This window comes from Halichoerus grypus, chromosome 9 (genome assembly GCF_964656455.1).
Source record: "Halichoerus grypus chromosome 9, mHalGry1.hap1.1, whole genome shotgun sequence".
Taxonomy (NCBI): Eukaryota; Metazoa; Chordata; class Mammalia; order Carnivora; family Phocidae; genus Halichoerus; species Halichoerus grypus.
In genome coordinates, this window is record NC_135720.1 from 96,749,229 (window position 1) to 96,764,111 (window position 14,883).

Sequence of the window (14,883 nt, forward strand, 5' to 3'; positions counted from 1 at the left end):
GCTGCAGGTCACCTTCCCAGAAGCCTCTCTGGTTCAGGTTGGTCTGTCACCGTGCTGGTCACTTGGGGTCCTATTTCCAGGTCCTGAAACTGTGAGATCTCCCTTACTGAGTCAGGTAGGATGGAGCCCTAAACAAAGCTTGGCTTGTGCTGGAAAAAGAGACGTGGATGCTTCTTGCTATATCACTTCCATAGCTGTTTTAGAAGTATCAATTTGCTGTTGGAACTATGTATACACCTATTTTAGGCGTGGTTACATCCTGAAAGTTCTTGGTTTCCAAATTCCTTTGTTCTTCATAATGAGCTTGGTTGTAGTGATTGAAATTACAGCCTGTTTCCTGAGAAATGGGAGAGAAACCATTTCAGGGCAACTGTGTAGAACGTATTGAGATGACAGATTTTTTTTCTGTGCACCACATTGCCTTCCCATCAACTGCCTGTTGATGCTGTTTTATTTGTTTGATCACTGCCCTTTACTTGGTGGCATTTGCACCATGTAATTGGAGCTTAAAAGAAGAAAAGGAAGATGTTTCAGTAAAGACTGTACTAAATATAATTAAATTTTTTTAAAGCCTCTGAAGATAGGAGGTATGGCTAATAAAGTAATGACTTCCGTAAACCACACATGAAATCACTTTGATTTCATTGAGTTACTTATATTTAATTCTTCAAAAAAGGAAATACGGGGTGCCTCGGTTGCCAGTCGGTTAGGGGTCTGCCTTCGGCTCAGGTCATGATCCAGGGGTCCTGGGATGGGCCCTGTGTTGGGCTCCCTGCTCAGCAGGGAGTCCGCTTCTCCCTCTGCCTCAGTTGCTCCCCCTGCTTGTGCTCTCTCTCTCTCTGTGTCAAATAAATAGATAAAATCTAAAAAAGAAAAAAAAGTTTCAAAAAAGGACGTAAGAGTGAAACAAATCTCATTCATTCTGGCTAGACCAACTAAACTTTCTGTTCTCCCTTCCCTTTGCCCTTTGATTAAGATTTATGTGTCCTAAATTGTAGGTTGTCATTTACATTAATCGGTATCCCTATAAGACAAAGCCCCCCCAAACATCCAGAAAGCGGAAACGGAGTGCAAGATGGTTTGAAGCCCTGTTGAAAAGGAGAGGAAGGAGAAAGTGTTGGTCTCGTTCGGTGCCCATTAACAAGTCAACTTTTTCTTTGAACTGAATTCTTGTTTCCCCTAGTGAAACAGTCTACTTGGCTTATAGGCATCTTTGTAACATTGTCCAAACTAAGAAAGCAAATAGAGGAAACATTTTGTGGAGAGAAACTTACAAAAATACCTGCTCTGTGGCTATGACCTAAAGGTGAATGCTCTGAGCTCTGGATGAAAAGTATGGAGTTTCTTCCTAACAGATGGGAGTAGGTAATGTACCTTTGAGCAAGTAAGTGTTAAGCTTCACACAAGATTTGTTCTCTCATTGACACTGCTCTGTTCCAAACAAATACACTTCAAACAGTGAAAGGAGTCATGCTAGGAGAGGTGAAATGTCACTCTTAGATTCTTATTTTGGAGGAGAAGGGAGTGTCATGCAGTTTTCTCCCTCTTTTGTTCGTATCCATTCTTTGTCTCTCTGCTGACCTGCTTTTTCTTCCTTCAGCTGGGACTCTGCTTTCCTTCTGGTAATTAGAATATTTCTGTACAATGTCAGGGCCATACGTGCACCTGACACCTCATTTAGAGGAAGAAAGGAGGTGAGCACACAGCCCAGCTGGTGATGCTGGAAGTAGATAGTGACCATGCTGCAGCCTGTCGGGGGGAAGCTTTCTGTCTGAGGAGGCTGCATTTTGAAGTTTTGAAAAACCTGCATGATGCTAGCTTGAACTGAATTGCAGAATGAGTCTAACGAGGACCTGGTGAAAATTGACAACTGAAGTGACAGGAGACAAATGGAAAGTGTGGTTTTTTACAAGGTGTTTTGTTGTGGCAAATTGAAGTCAGGAAAATGAATTTTTGACTTTCATTCTAAGCTAGCCTTTTCTCTTTCTATAAAAAGAATATATAAGTACTTCAGCTTTTGTGTTGTGGTTGATGAATGGACATATTCTCCTTGCAGAGCTGCCTAATGTGATTGAGCCACAGGAAACTTGCAGCTCTTGTTATTTATGACTTTAAATTTTAGTTTTTGGTGAGTTAGAGTGTCCACGAGGAGTAGCCTCATTTGGAGGGGGCGTCAGTATCATTCTTTGACTAAAGAAACTTTCAGAGTTTTTATGCCCACATAGTAATGCGAAAATCAGCTCATCCTGTCTGGTTGGTGTTGAGTTTCTCATCATACCATACTATATATAACTTGAGCTGGTGAGGAATCAGTAAGAACTTAATTATCTCATGGGGTACTTTATTTTTTTTAATTTAAATTTAATTAATTAACATATAGCGTATTATTGGTTTCAGAGGTAGAGGTCAGTGATTCATCAGCCTTATATAACACCCAGTGCTCACTACATGATGTGCCCTCCTTAATGTCCATCTCCCAGTTACCCAACCCCCCCCTCCACCTCCCCTCCAGCAACCCTTAGTTTGTTTCCTATAGTTAAGAGCCTCTAATCTCATGGGGTACTTTAAAATATATTTATTATGTTTCATTCATTATCGTTAGCTTGCTTTCAGAATGACTACATTTAAACGAGCTTCAAGTATTTGAGGGTGCAGTTTTTAAACTCTGTACTCCAAGTGAAATTTAACTCCCACTAAAGTATAAAGACATTCTTTTTGAAGTATATTTGGGATATTCGCTGTTAAATTGGGAAGCTAAATTTATAATATCTTTTTAGTAGTAAAACCTTGTAGAGAGGGAAAGATTCTATACACAATTGTTAATACATCAGCTCTCAAAACTTTTGGTCTTAGGACCTACAACTTTCAAAAATTAAGAACTTCAGAGAGCTTTCATTTATGTGGGTTATATCTTGGTATTTACTCTATTAGAAATTATTTTTAAATTATTTTTAAATAACAATTTAAATGGTAATACATCTAAAAATAATAATGAGTCCATTACATGATAACATAAATAACCTGTATTTTCCAAAACAAAAAAATTAGTGCAAGTAGGCATTGTTTTGACATTTTTACCAACATATTATGCATCTGGCTTAATGAAAGACAGCTGGGTTCTTTAATCTACTTCTGCATTCAGTGTTTTGGTATATCACACGTCATGCAGTCTCTAAGACACTTTACAATGATGAGAGAGATGAGATTAAACACATAATCTCTTAATAATATAGCACAAATAGTTTGGGTCCTGTGGAACCCCTGAAAAAGGGCCCAAGGACCCTCAGGGGTGTCTGGGCTATACTTTGAGAAACCTGTTCTAATCAGATCCTATTTATTTAATTTTAAAATAAGGACTGCCTTTCTACTTAGCTACGAAAACACCTTTTTTTTTTTCTTATTTCAGCAGCTATTACCTCCTGAATGTCCCCTTCATATTTGAACATCATTAGGTAGGCTGGTTTGGGTCATTTTATCAAATAAATATGTGGGGTACCCTATTTAGGATAATATTTAAAAGTAAATCCATGCCCTCTAACAATACTGGTTGCTTGTGTGGATGCTCATGGAAGACTGTAGTGGTCAGTTTTTTTAAAATCCAAAGCAGAAAGGACTAAATTAAGAGACTAAGGTCTCAATAGCATAAATAGCTTTTTAGATGTTCATTTTATTTTTTTATTTGTCCCATTCTGTTTGCTATTTATACATTAATATTTGGGCCTTTAAATTGACTGTTTTTTGGAATAGTTTTTAAAATAGCTGATTTTTTTGTTCATGCCTATTTGATATTATTTGCCTATTTGACTTTTTCTTTAACTGTTGATTTTGGACAATGCTTTTGCTTTAATAAAAATTTGTTGCATCCTGTCCCACTTCTCCATCTTGTTCTGTTCACTCCATTTAACCTTTGTAATTTCATGTGTTAAAGAAAGGTTCTTCTGACCTTTTTCTTGTAATGTCTGATGACATAGAACTCTAGTTGGGGTTTAGTAAGCACTGCATACACCTCTCCTTGATTTTACTCTAGAGGATTCTTTCAAAATGTTCATAATCTCTGGTTCTGTGATCTCTACATCAGGTACATAGTGAACAGCACTATTTCTACATACCAAGATTTTTCCAGGAGGTATATTTTGCACTGTCCAATAGTCAGTAGTAGTCACAGGCAGTTATTCAGCACTTGAAATACCACTAGTGCAACTGAGGAGCTGAGTTTTTAGTTTAATTTTAATTAATTTACTTTTAAATAGCTACATGGGGCTCATGTCCCTCTTATTGGGCAGTGCAGCTCCAAGGGTGTCTGGCAGCTTCTTTTTAATGACTCATGCCTGGCTCTTTCTTGACCTCAGTTTCTTGCAGTCTCTTCCATTCATTTTTAGAAGAGTTTTTTGGTGTATTTTGTCAGTTTTAGAAGTGTTGTAGCAGGTAGATTTCACTGTCTGTAACTGCCTTATCACTGGGGAGGGAACTAGAGGGAATGTTGGAGCTGAAGAAATGGAGGCTGTTGATACTGGCTGCTTTTTACGAGATTTTGAGATGCTTCTAGATGAGATTTAAGGGGAAAACAAGGTTACGGGAAGGATTTTTAAGTTGGGGAGACTTGAACAGATTTGTCAGCAGAAAAAAGAATCTTGTAGACAGAGGAAATTGAAGGTAAAAGGAAATCGGAGTTAAATAAATTCTTGAAAGAGGCAGGAAAGGATCCAGAGTGCAGGTGGGAAGGTGGAAAGCCACTTTTTATGAATTTGAAGGGAAAAGAATGATTTTTTTTTTTAAGCATTTGAATTTTTTTTGAAGTGAAAATCACATAGTATTACCCATTTTATTTTTTTATTTTTTTTAATTTTTTTTTTAAAGATTTTATTTATTTATTTGAGAGAGAGAATGAGATACAGAGAGCATGAGAGGGGGGAGGGTCAGAGGGAGAAGCAGACTCCCCGCTGAGCAGGGAGCCTGATGTGGGACTCGATCCCGGGACTCCAGGATCATGACCTGAGCCGAAGGCAGTTGCTTAACCAACTGAGCCACCCAGGCGCCCGTATTACCCATTTTAAAGCGGACAATTCGGTGGCGTTCAGTTCAACCACAATGTTGTGCTCCCATCACTTCTAACTCCAGAACATTGTTGTCGCCCCCTAAGGAGACCCTGGGCCCATTAGCGGTCACTCTTTTCTCCCTGCCCCCACAGCCTCTAGGCCACCACTAATCTTTCTATCGTGATGCATTTGCCTGTTCTGCATATTTCATATAAGTAGAATTATACAACATATGTAACCTTTTGTATCTGGCCTGTTTCATTTAGCATAATATTTTCGAGGTTCATCCAGGTAGTAGCATGTAAAAAGTGACCTGACTTAAGGAGAGGGAGTTTTTAGGAATTCATCTTGACATTTCAAGTCTCAGCAAAGTCAACAGTTCCTCCAGTTGGAGTTCCCTAGGATTAAGGTTCCACAGAGGTGGACACAGCATCCAGAGTATTTATCGAATGGCTGACTGTGACGTCCATTCTGAGCAGGGAAGTGCACTGCCAGGGGCCAGAGCTGGGGGCGGGGGGGCGGATCAGAGGTCTGAATCTGGTGGTGGTCATCACTAGGAGCAAAATGACTACCATGGGGGGAATGGGGAGGGGGAGTGGATGGGAAGGAACTTGCTTTAAAGAGGGGGAGGAATGTCCTCTTTCAAAGTGGGGTAAATTTGAGGTCCCAAGTTAGAGAATAGATGTGGAAACAGGAGCCCATCTAAAGTGGGGGTAATCTCTTGTGGTCATAAGTCAGTGTCACCCAGAACTGCTCGCTGCAGTGAGCAGGTGGGCAGACCCAAGTTTCTAAGGAGGCAAGTGAGGTGGAAGGCTCTGTAATTGTGGCCTGCTGGGTAATGATGCAGCACTGCTGCTCTGAGGACTGCTCACTCAGGTGGAAGCAGGGGGAGGTGGGAAGCAGATGTGGAGTTTCTTTCTGCTTCTTTGAAGTTGAGTCAGCCATTCTGGTTGGTGCTGAGATTAGTGATGGAGTCCAGCGGTGTTGACAAGCAAGGCCACCGCAGGGCCCAGCTGTTTTCTCCTGACTGTCTCCAGAATAAAGTTCTGAGGACTTACTGGCTTCCAAAGTTTTCCCCATTTTGTCCCCAGTCTGCTGGCCAGCCTCACAACCCAGCACACCACCTGTTCCACACACACCTGTGTGCCGCGCACTGAGCTGATGGTACCTGGTGTACCAGACTAGGCACAGCCCTCAGGGACTTACATACTAACTGTTAAATGGTATTTGGGGTGTGATTGGAAAGTAAACTGAAAGTCCTAACCTAGACTTGGGCTTTGAGGGGAGATTTCTCTGGAGTGACCAATCTGTTCTAGGAGGGTTGCGGCATAAATAAAGAGAAGCAGGAAGTGGGACAGGTGGACGAGGGTGCTTCCATGCATAGGATCTGCCAGAGTAAAGGTTGCAGTGGGGAAGGGGGAAGGAAGCGGGTGTGGTTGGGGGGTGGAGCACTGGAGGGGAAGGCAGAAGCTGAGCTAGAAGCTGGTATGAGCTAGTGCATGAAGAGGGCACTAAGCAAAGTGAGGGACTGTAGATTGTATCCAAGATCAAAGGACACAGTTGAGATGCTTCAGGCAGGAGTGGCCTGATCAAATTTGGTGGCTTACAAATACTCTGGTGCAGTGTGGGGATGGATGGGAGGGGACAGGAGTGGATGCCTGGAAGTCCTCGGTCTGGATTTGTCGTACAGATGGGAAGAGGATGTTGATAAGGAACGCGGGGGATGGTATCAACAGGTGAGGAGGTGACTGAAGTGCTCTGGTACCCTGAGCCTTCTTCCTAGTCTGTCCTTTCATGCCTCCGTGCCTCGTTCTGTGCTTTGCCTTCAGCGTGAAATACCCATCCACACTCCACCTCCTGGACCTACCTACCGCCTTGAAAAATCCTTAATAACCTGGTCATATGCCACTTGTGTGAAGGCTTCCCCGGCATCCTGTTCAGAAGCAATCCACTTAACAAATATTTGTGGGGCTCTCACATGTTTTAAAGTGCTTTAACTCATTGCTGACGTGATTTTCTAGTGAAGGTGGTGTTATCACCTGCAGGTCAGCTATGGGGCTGCCTGATGTAGTAGAGGTAAAATTAGAGATGTTCCTCAGGCTCACCCAGTATCGTAGTTCTTCCAGAGTATGGCACCCCACTTCTCTGTGCCTTCATATTTGGAATACCCTTCCCTCATTCCTTGGCCTATGCACACCTACTAATCTTATGTCAGGCCAAGCCACTGCTCTGGGGAAGCCTCCCAGCCCCAGATCTCTGCTTCCTCACCGTAGCCCTCACCCCTTTGGCTCTCCTCTTACCTGGTGCTTTTGTGGTGTTAACTTTCCACGTGTATGTGATTCCAGTTACATTAGACAATTATAGACTCTTAAGGTCCACTCCATCCAAGAGAGTGCCTGGAAATAGATGGCATGCATAAGTATCTACACGTGGCTTATAATCTTTGTAAATTTCCACGAGTCATAGATAAGGTATGGGCACTTTAAAAAGGAAAAAAACCAGCATTTGGATATAAATATCATACATTTGGCTATGACAGTGTAAGGGGTAGCAGCCTAGAATTTGTTTCAGATTGAAGAATAATGCCCAGATGATTCTACTTTGCTGTATCTTTCCATCAATTGTTTTGTGCTTGGGTAGGACATCTAAACATGTGAAAAGTTGGGCAGTAGTAAATTGAGTGGGAAACAAATGGCATTTTGGAAGAGAAGTTGTACACTGACCTTCCTGAAAGAACTTAACCGTGGGATGGGATTTTCATGTTACAAAGTAGGCCTGTAGGGTGGGGCAAAGTCGGGAGACTTAGGTGATCTTTAGCACAGTGTTTTCCTACCTTTTCTCAGTCTGTGTGGAGTTGGGTTATCGGTGTCTGAAAAAAGTCCTTGGCCTCAGGTTAATTTGTACCCCCAGAGGGGTGGGGGTTATTTATGCAGGTTAATTTGTACCCCCAGGGAGGTGGGGGTTTATTCATGTAGGCCTTTTCTAATGTTTGCACATATCTGGAAGTTCTTCCATATGTCAAACCTCAAGCTGATACTTCTTTTTTTTTTTAAAGATTTTATTTATTTATTTGAGAGAGCACGAGAGGGGGAGGGTCAGAGGGAGAAGCAGACTCCCCGTCAAACAGGGAGCCCGATGTGGGACCCGATCCCAGGACTCCAGGATCATGACCTGAGCCGAAGGCAGTCGCTTAACCAGCTGAGCCACCCAGGCACCCAAGCTAATACTTCTTTTTTATTTTCTTTGGAGATAAATTTTGATGTTTTGTTTGTTTTTATGATAGCTCATCCCTCAACTTTTCGTCTTGCCAAAACCTAGTTATTTCAAACTCACTGCCATAGGCCTGGTTTTTCTTTTCTTTTTTTTTTTTTAAATCTTTTAACTGTACATATCCATGGTTTTTTTTTATATCCATGTTTTTTAATGTGTATTTTAATAACATAAATTTATGTAATTGATATCTAGAGATGAGATATATCTATAATCTTTTTATATGCCTGCACATCCATATTTTTAAGGGATATGGGAAAAGCTCATTATTCATCCTGGCTCTAGAAACTGACAAGTGCTAAACATGATGGACACATTCCTCATTCCCTATCATGTTATCCTCCAGAACACCCTTACCAGAAGTTTTCACTTTATTCACTTCATTATTATTTGCTTTTATGTCATTTCTAAGCAGGCCTGCTACCTGAGGTTAATATGACATCATTTATGCTGTCTACAGGACACCAAAGTCTTTATGATGATTCATTTACATGGGAAAGAAAACCCAAATCAAATGTGTGTCACAGAAGCATTGCCATCAGTAATAACCATGTGCTCACTGACATTATTGTACACCATTGTCTTGGTGTTAGGTTGCCTTAGGTATAAATTGTTCCTCACAATACATTATTACTTAGGACCCAGCAGTGTGTTACAGGTATTTGTGGGTTGCTATTTTAATGCACTTGCTTAATTTCCTAGCAAAGTTAAACTTTGTCACTTACAAGAGGCAGTTAAGAGCTCAAGTTGTGGAAACAGAGGGCCACGGTTTGACGGCCCTAAAGCTGGCACAGGCTCAGGGATAGCGTGCAGAGCACGTCTGGTATGTGAGCCTCCATTTCCTTTCCTGTGAAGTGAGAAAAATAACTCTTTACAAGGTTAATGAGAAGATTAAATGGTGCATGTGAAGTGCATGGTATCCTGCTTAGCAGTACTAAGTGTTCAGTGTTAGTTACAATTATGATTATCATTGTCGTGTTTTCTGTTTTTAATGTTACCATCCTGAAACCAGGGACTCTCTAAAGGAAGAATACTATGGTTTCATAATGAAATCCTCTTAACTCATTACTGAGGCATTAAAATATATAATGATGGGAGATTTGTTTGATGCTGGGAAAAATTAGGCCAGAGTTAATGCCATTTCATCCTATTAGACCTTGGATAGCTTATCCTAGTGCCTGCCCAACATTTTGCTGATCAAGTTTTCCTTTCATTGTGACTTAATTCTTGGATAGTGTGCCACTTGTCATCATGAGGATTTTTGTGACCCAAGTAGGAGTTGATTCATTCTAAATTGAAGCTGTTGGGTCCTATGCCACTTATTTATTCTGGATGTGGTGATTGAGCTGAAAAGTGCAAGTAAGAAGACTCTTTGGGGTTTCTCATTTGTGTCCCATGAAATGCATATGAAATTTCTCTGTGAGCAAGTCAAAATATTTTTCTGAGTGCTCACTCAGTGCCTCCACATGGGATTAGAAAAATCAGGCTGTTTTATGATACTTTATTAACAAAACTAGTAATGATATAAACTGAATTTGGCTGACTTTGCTACTGATTAGCAAAAATGGCCTATCTTCTGCAAAATGTGTACACAGGTAAAAAAAACCCAACTGGGAGTCTTCGTACTTCAAGTTGTTAAATACATAAACATTTGGGGCGTTTTGGGGCTTGGGTTTTTTTTAAACATTTAGTTATTTTAAAGCTAGTTTTATGAGCCTATCTTACTAGAATCAAATTTACTATTTTACAAGGGTTCCCTTGTGGTTGGGTTAGGAGATTGAGTTTCTTAAAAAAAAACGGTCCAAAAATGACAAGATGGAAAAAATCAACCTCAAAAAAAAGACCAAGAGGGCGCCTGGGTGGCTCAGTCGTTGAACGTCTGCCTTCGGCTCGGGTCGTGATCCCAGGGTCCTGGGATCGAGCCCCGCATCGGGCTCCCTGCTTGGCGGGAAGCCTGCTTCTCCCTCTCCCACTCCCACTGCTTGTGTTCCTGCTCTCGGTATCTCTCTCTCTCTGTCAAATAAATAAATAAAATCTTTAAAAAAAAAAAAGAACAAGAGGCAGTACCGACTGCCAGGGACCTAATCAATATGGACATTAGTAAGACGTCGAAACTAGAGTTCAGAATGACGATTTTAAAGATACTAGCTGGGCTTGAAAAAAGCATGGAAGATATTAGAGAAACCCTTTCTGGAGAAATAAAAGAACTAAAATCTAACCAAGTCGAAATCAAAAAAGGCTATTAGTGAGGTGCAATCAAAAATGGAGGCTCTAACTGCTAGGATAAATGAGGCAGAAGAGAGAATTAATGATATAGAAGACCAAATGATGGAAAATAAAGAAGCTGCGAAAAAGAGAGATAAACAACTACTGGATCACAAAGGCAGAATTCGAGAGGTAAGTGATACCATAAGATGAAACAATATTAGAATAATTGGGATCCCAGAAGAAGAAAGAGAAAGAGGGGCAGAAGGTATATTGGAGCAAATTATAGCAGAGGACTTCCCTAATTTGGGGAAGAAAACAGGCATCAAAATCCAGGAGACACAGAGAACCCCTCTCAAAATCAATAAAAATAGGTCAACACCCCAACATCTAATAGTAAAACTTACGAGTCTCAGAGACAAAGAGAAAATCCTGAAAGCAGCTTGGGACAAGAGATCTGTAACCTACAATGGTAGAAACATTAGATTGGCAGCAGACCTGTCCACAGAGACCTGGCAGGCCAGAAAGGACTGGCATGATATATTCAGAGCACTAAATGAGAAAAATATGCAGCCAGGAATACCATCTCCAGCTAGGCTGTCATTGAAAATAGAAGAAGAGATAAAAAGCTTCCAGGACAAACAAAAAGTAAAGGAATTTGCAAACACGAAACCAGCCCTACAAGAAATATTGACAGGGGTCCTCTAAGCAAAGAGAGAGCTTAAAAGTAACATAGGCCAGAAAGGAACACAGACAATATACAGTAACAGTCACCTTACAGGCAATACAGTGGCACTAAATTCCTATCTTTCAGTAGTTACCCTGAATGTAAATAGGCTAAATGCCCCAATCAAAAGACGCAGGGTATCAGATTGGATAAAAAAACAAGACCCATCGATATGCTGTCTGCAAGAGACTCATTTTAGACCCAAAGACACCTCCAGATTGAAAGTGAGGGGGTGGAGAACCATTTACCATGCTAATGAACACCAAAAGAAAGCTGGGGTGGCAATCCTTAAATCAGACAAATTAGATTTTAAACCAAAGACTGTGATAAGAGATGAGGAAGGACACTATATCATACTTAAAGGATCTGTCCAACAAGAAGATCTAACAATTGTAAATATCTATGCCCCTAACATGGGAGCAGCCAATTATATAAGCCAATTAATAACAAAAGCAAACACATCGACAACAATACAATAATAGTAGGGGACTTTAACACCTCCCTCACTGAAATGGACAGATCATCTAAGCAAAAGATCAACAAGGAAATAAAGACTTTAAATGACACACTGGACCGAATGGACTTCACAGATATATTTAGAACATTCCATCCCAAAGCAACAGAATACACATTCTTCTCTAGTGCCCATGGAACATTCTCCAGAATAGATCACATCCTAGGTCACAAATCAGGTCTCAACCAGTACCAAAAGATTGGGATCATTCCCTGCATATTTTCAGACCACAATGCTTTGAAACTAGAACTCAGTCACAAGAGGAAAGTTGGAAAGAACTCAAATACCTGGAGGCTAAAGAGCATCCTAGTAAAGAATGAATGGGTCAACCAGGAAGTTAAAGAAGAATTTAAAAAATTCATGGAAACAAATGAAAATGAAAACACAACTGTTCAAAATCTTTGGGATGCAGCAAAGGCAGTCCTAAGAGGAAAGTATATAGCAATACCAGCCTTTCTCAAGAAACAAGGTCTCAAATACACAAGCTAACCCTACACCTAAAGGAGCTGGAGAAAGAACAGCAAATAAAGCCTAAACCCAGCAGGAGAAGATCAGAGCAGAAATCAATGAAATAGAAACCAAAAGAACAGTAAAACAGATCAACAAAACTAGGAGCTGGTTTTTTGAAAGAATTAGTAAGATTGATAAACCCCTGGCCAGACTTATCAAAAGGAAAAGAGAAAGGACTCAAATAAATAAAATCATGAATGAAAGAGGAGAAATCACAGCCAACACCAAAGAAATACAAACAATTATAAGAACATATTATGAGCAACTCTATGCCAGCAAATTAGATAACCTGGAAGAAATGGATGCATTCCTAGAGATGTATCAACTACCAAAACTGAACCAGGAAGAAATAGAAAACCTGAACAGACCAATAACCACTAAGGAAAATTGAAGCAGTAATCAAAAATCTCCCAAGAAACAAAAGCCCAGGGCCAGATGGCTTCCCAGGGGAATTCTATCAAACATTTAAAGAGGAATTAATACCTATTCTTCTGAAACTGTTCCAAAAAATAGAAATGGAAGGAAAACTTCCAGGCTCGTTTTATGAGGCCACCATTACCTTGATCCCCAAACCAGAGAAAGACCCCATCAAAAAGGAGAATTACAGACCAATATCCCTGATGAACATGGATGCAAAAATTCTCACCAAAATACTAGCCAATAGGATCCAACAGTATATTAAAAGGATTATTCACCACGACCAAGTGGGATTTATTCCTGGGCTGCAAGATTAGTTCAACATCCACAAATCAATCAATGTGATACAATACATTAATAAAAGAACAAGAACCATATCATCCTCTCAATAGATGCAGAAAAAGCATTTGACAAAGTACAGCATCCTTTCTTGATCAAAACTCTTCAGAGTATAGGCATAGAGGTACATGCCTCAATATCATAAAAGCCATGTATGAAAAACCCACAGCAAATATCATTCTCAATGGGGAAAAACTGAGAGCTTTCCCCCTAAGGTCAGGAACGTGGCAGGGATGTCCACTATCACCACTGCTATTCAACATAGTATTAGAAGTCCTAGCCACAGCAATCAGACAACAAAAAGAAATAAAAGGCATCCAAATCGGCAAAGAAGAAGTCAAACTCTCACTCTTTGCAGATGATATGATACTTTATGTGGAAAACCCAAAAGACTCCACCCCAAAACTGCTAGAACTCATACAGGAATTCAGTAAAGTGGCAGGATATGAAATCTGTGCACAGAAATCAGTGACATTCCTATACACCAACAAGAAGACAGAAGAAAGAGAAATTAAGGAGTCAATCCCATTTACAATTGCACGCAAAACCATAAGATACCTAGGAATAAATCTAACCAAAGAGGTAAAGAATCTGTACTCAGAAAACTATAAAATACTCATAAAAGAAATTGAGAAAGACACAAAGAAATGGAAAAACGTTCCATGCTCATGGATTGGAAGAACAAATATTGTGAAGATGTCAATGCTACCTAGAGCAATCTACACATTTAATGCAATCCCTATCAAAATACCATCCACTTTTTTCAAAGAAATGGAACAAATAATCCTAAAATTTGTATGGAACCAGAAAAGACCCCGAATAGCCAGAGGAATGTTGAAAAAGAAAAGCAAACCTGGTGGCATCACAATTCAGGGCTTCAGGCTCTACTACAAAGCTGTCATCATCAAGACAGTCTGGTACTGGTACAAAAACAGACACAGATGAATGGAACAGAATAGAGAGCCCAGAAATGGACCCTCAACTCTATGGTCAACTAATCTTCAACAAAGCAGGAAAGAATGTCCAATGGAAAAAAGAGAGTCTCTTCAACAAATGGTGTTGGGAATATTGGACAGCCACATGCAGAAGAATGAAACTGGACCATTTCCTTACCACACACAAAAACAGACTCAAAATGGTTGAAAGACCTAAATGTGAGGCAGGAGTCCATCAAAATCCTAAAGGAGAACACAGGCAGCAACCTCTTCGACCTCAGCTGCAGCAACTTCTTCCTAGAAACATCACCAAAGGCAAGGGAAGCAAGGGCAAAGATGGGACTTCATCAAGATAAAAAGCTTTTGCACAGCAAAAGAAACAGTCAGCGAAACCAAAAGACACCTGACAGAATGGGAGAAGATATTTGCAAATGACATATCAGATAAAGGGCTAGTATCCAAAATCTATAAAGAACGTATCAAACTCAACACCCAAAGAACAAATGATCCATCAAGAAATGGGCAGAAGACATGAACAGACATTTTTCCAAAGAAGACATCCAAATGGCCAACGGACACATGAAAAGGTGCTCAACATCCCTCGGCATCAGGGAAATCCAAATCAAAACCTCAGTGAGATACCACCTCACACCAGTCAGAATGGCTAAAATTAACAAGTGAGGAAACGACAGATTTTGGCAGGGATACAGAGAAAGGGGAACCCTCCTACACTTTTGGTGGGAATGCAAGCTGGTGCAGCCACTCTGGAAAACTGTATGGAGGTTCCTCAAAAAGTTGAAAATAGAGCTACCCTACGACCCAGCAATTGCACTACTGGGTATTTACCCCAAAGATGCAAATGTAGTGACCCGAAGGGGCACCTGCACCCCAGTGTTTATAGCAGCGATGTCCACAATAGCCAAACTGTGT

The 14,883-nt window shown here is 40.5% G+C and overlaps 1 protein-coding gene across 3 annotated transcripts in view; it reads left to right on the forward strand.

Moving 5' to 3' along the window:
- Positions 1-14,883, forward strand: part of ELOVL5 (ELOVL fatty acid elongase 5) — an 84,286-nt gene that overhangs the window by 13,291 nt on the left and 56,112 nt on the right. Inside the window, exon 2 of one of the 3 annotated variants that reach the window (XM_078055233.1) lies at positions 8-115. The exons of the other annotated variants lie outside the window; for them this stretch is intronic. The gene's annotated coding sequence lies outside the window, so the exon portion shown is untranslated. The remainder of the gene's footprint in view (positions 1-7; positions 116-14,883) is intronic. 3 annotated transcript variants of the gene reach the window in all.